Raw genomic sequence first — 3,630 nt, 5'->3', positions numbered from 1 at the left:
CGAAATTGTTTTTTCGAATAGCAATTTATTGTTTGTATTAGTACCTACACCATAATAGGGAACTAAAATTTTGTAAATGATGTACAAATGTATTTTTGGTGTTTTAAGGCTGCTGTAAGATCAATTTATGAGAATCCTTGCATTAAATTGTTAGGATTATTTGATATTATTTGATATGAATAATTATTTTATTACATATAGGTAAGTCGATCAGAAACCATATTTACACTGAATGTTAATAGTAAAAAGCTATTAAAATATCTATTATTTGTATTTATTTGTTAATAATAATTAAGACTTAAATATTAGCAGTAATCTTGTTCCTTTCACAAAATGTTTTTTAATTATTTTTAATTTAATTTACATTTATTTTATACGTTTGGCATTTATCCCAAAGTTATCTCTGAATAATAATTCAATGATTCAATTTAATAGTTACATTATATGGATTATAAAAACTACAGTTTCCAGCTTCTACTACAACATTGTTTTATGTTTTTAATTTTTTAAATTCAGTCTGCACCTTGTGTCGGTGATTTTACACGTAATATAATAAAATTGATACTAGTGATGAGTAGGTACCTGATTGTTTAATCAAATTATTTACACGATTTCAATAAAAAAATATCTATGAAGTATAAACATCCGCATTTCTATTAACTATAAATTCATAATTGTATGAGCTATACATGTTACATATATTTTTCGAAAAAATTATTTAAAAAAACAAGAATAATTCCTATTTTACGCCTAATTTAAGTCTAAAAAGTAAATGTAAAATAGTAGGTAATAATATGAAAACAAACTTACTCGTAAACATCTACTCTTCCGGTGAAACGTAGCTAGAGTGCCGCCATCGCCGAAGAAACAGCCATCTTCATCCATCTCCATCTAATCATCTCACTCCGATGAACTGAAACTTGAAAGTATCGAAATACTTTATGAAAATAACCTGATCATAATGAAATTTGCGAGTTTTTATTAAAACTTACATTATAATATGTACGGTTTAACAAACTGTCTGTTTATATTAGTGGCTTATTGTTTTTTTGTTCACTGAAATCAAAATATACAATATATTATATTTATAATACAATAGTATTTGCTTAAATTATTAGAATTGTTAACCGTCGCCGACGAATTTCGACAATTGACGATTGCCATAGATATTATAAAATATATTGTTTATTATGATAAATCCATAGAACTTATATATTATAGTATTATCTAATACTATCAGTATTATCAGTACCTATACGGTATATTTATAAATCGTATGTTCTTTTACAGAAATCTTTGTCATCTGCAATGCACCTATTCTGGTTTTCTATTTCAATTATAGTTCGCATGCCAAATTTAACTATACAAACTGGTCCAGGCGCGGACTGGCTGGGATGCTGGGATGCTACAGCATCCCTTGCCCTAAAATATATTTGCCTAATATTATTTATTATATATTTAAAGACTCTAGACACCTAATGAACAACAGATTGTTACCAACTTACGATTACTAGTAATCTATAATATTGTACAACTTTGATTGAAAGTTTTTTGTAACTTGGTACTTATTTACGTGTTTAACGTATATTCAATATTTTTTCAAAACAAAATAAAATATATTAATATTTTATAAATAATCTACATGTATTAAATTCGCCCCAACAATTTATGTTATTTGTCCTTTAAATTGTGTAGTATCCCGTGCCCTATTTTACCAGTCCGCGCCTGAACTGGTCCGTAAGTTTATAGACATTCTAATACATTCTCCCGGCAGTGTCAATAGACACAGTGTTTGAGAAGTTATATTTTTTTGGTACCTAATTAATTTACAATATGAATTCAGAATTATTATAAGTTACCTATGTAGGTACTTGTCCAAAACTCTACTACCGGGAAGCCATTGGTATTTATGGTACAGCCTTACGAAGTTCACGATTTTCGGTGTTTTACGCACCCGTACAACGCTTAAAGTTTACCGAGCTTAAGTATAACAAATTAATTTTTTTTTTAATCTAGGTAAATCAACGTTTTAAAATTGATGATGCAAAAATAATTCTGACACCCACCCATGGTGGATTTACATAACAAGTCGAGGGATGTTTTTGATTTTAATTGTTCGAGCAAGCGCAGTGTGCGAGTGACTACACCGGATATTATATGAAAATACCAAAAAGTTCAATTAGCTATAATATAACTTAAAAATAAGATTGACCGCCAAATTCAGACTCTCTGTCGTTTTCAGTTAAGAACTAATGATTTTCGGCAATTAATTTTTGAAATATCGTTCATAATTCGTTGTAACTTGTAATTTATATACCTATTTTAAAAATATTATTCGTGGGTAATTGAAACGTCTAAAATGTATTATATTATATACAAATATGATAATAAACAAATAATAATAACTCAACTTAACCGGCTACGGTATTAATAATATTTAATAATATCAATATAAGTATAGTATACAATATCCTAGGCTGTCAAATCGTCCCCACTTGGAATCGTTTTTCGTATACAATGATATTATATCATTGAATTCAAATGTAACACTATCCATAACAGTCACCCACTTGTACCCTACTGTTCAGCAGAGTCACTTCCAAATTTTTTTTTTTTTTAATTGACCTCCCTTCTTATTTAAATTCTGACAAACGAGTTTTGGTTAAGTATATACGGCCCTGTCTACGGCCAGTAAAACAATTAGGATTCTCGGGACACGGACAAAGTCAATGTATTGGACCCTGAGGTATATGTATACAATATTTGTTTATAGGTTACCTATACAAAAATAAATAATGATGGTGATTTTTTTTTTAAAAACCTAAAAAATTGTATGTGAAGGCCCACTGACCAGTGTATTGTTATTAAAATATAACTACACTTTTAGTGTTCTTTTTTTTATTATAAATATTAATTAAAGCTTTCCACACATAAAAGTAACTCAATAACAATAAAACAATAAAACACTATAAAAATATAATTTTAAAGATAAATATAGGTATTATTATGGATAAATAGGGGCCCCTTGTTCTTCGACAACAAATTAGATAGCATGATAAATTATAAAAATAGATATTTTTATTTAATATATTTTATTTGATTTAAACATTAGATTACAATGCAATTATTTAAAAATTTAAAGTAGATGCTGTGCGCCGTCGGGGCCCCTTGAGCCAACGATGAGCAGCCCTCTACAGGGGCATTGCCCCGGCTGCCCCTGCGGTTGTTGCGGCACTGTTATGACTGGTAATTCAGTTATTGATATTATAATATATATTTATACTATTTGAAGAAAAAAAGCGTATAACTAGAGCAGTAAAGCAATATATTATATATTACTATAGTTTAAGGATTATTAAGAGAATATTTTTGGATTTTTTAGAACATATTAGAATCATATTTTAAACCTAATAATCCATTATTTACTTATAATTAACTTATATTATTGTAATATAATATAAAAACATGAATAACATTTTGTTAGATAGTTTATTTAAATATTATAATTTTTCAACTTACATTCGCCAACGACCATACCACGTTGAATACACCAGTTCTCGTCCGATCACTGAAGTTAAGCAACGTCGGGCGTAGTTAGTTAGTACTTGGATGGGTGACCGCTTGGGAACA

General features: G+C 28.5%; 1 pseudogene; it reads left to right on the top strand.

Annotated features, from left to right (window-relative positions):
• Positions 1 to 3,523: 3,523 nt before the first annotated feature.
• Positions 3,524 to 3,630, top strand: LOC132937731 (5S ribosomal RNA; annotated as a pseudogene; the record flags this gene model as incomplete).

This window comes from Metopolophium dirhodum, chromosome 1 (genome assembly GCF_019925205.1).
Source record: "Metopolophium dirhodum isolate CAU chromosome 1, ASM1992520v1, whole genome shotgun sequence".
Lineage (NCBI taxonomy): Eukaryota > Metazoa > Arthropoda > Insecta > Hemiptera > Aphididae > Metopolophium > Metopolophium dirhodum.
Note: the sequence above shows the minus strand (reverse complement) of the source record. Positions and strands in the feature narration are given on the sequence as shown.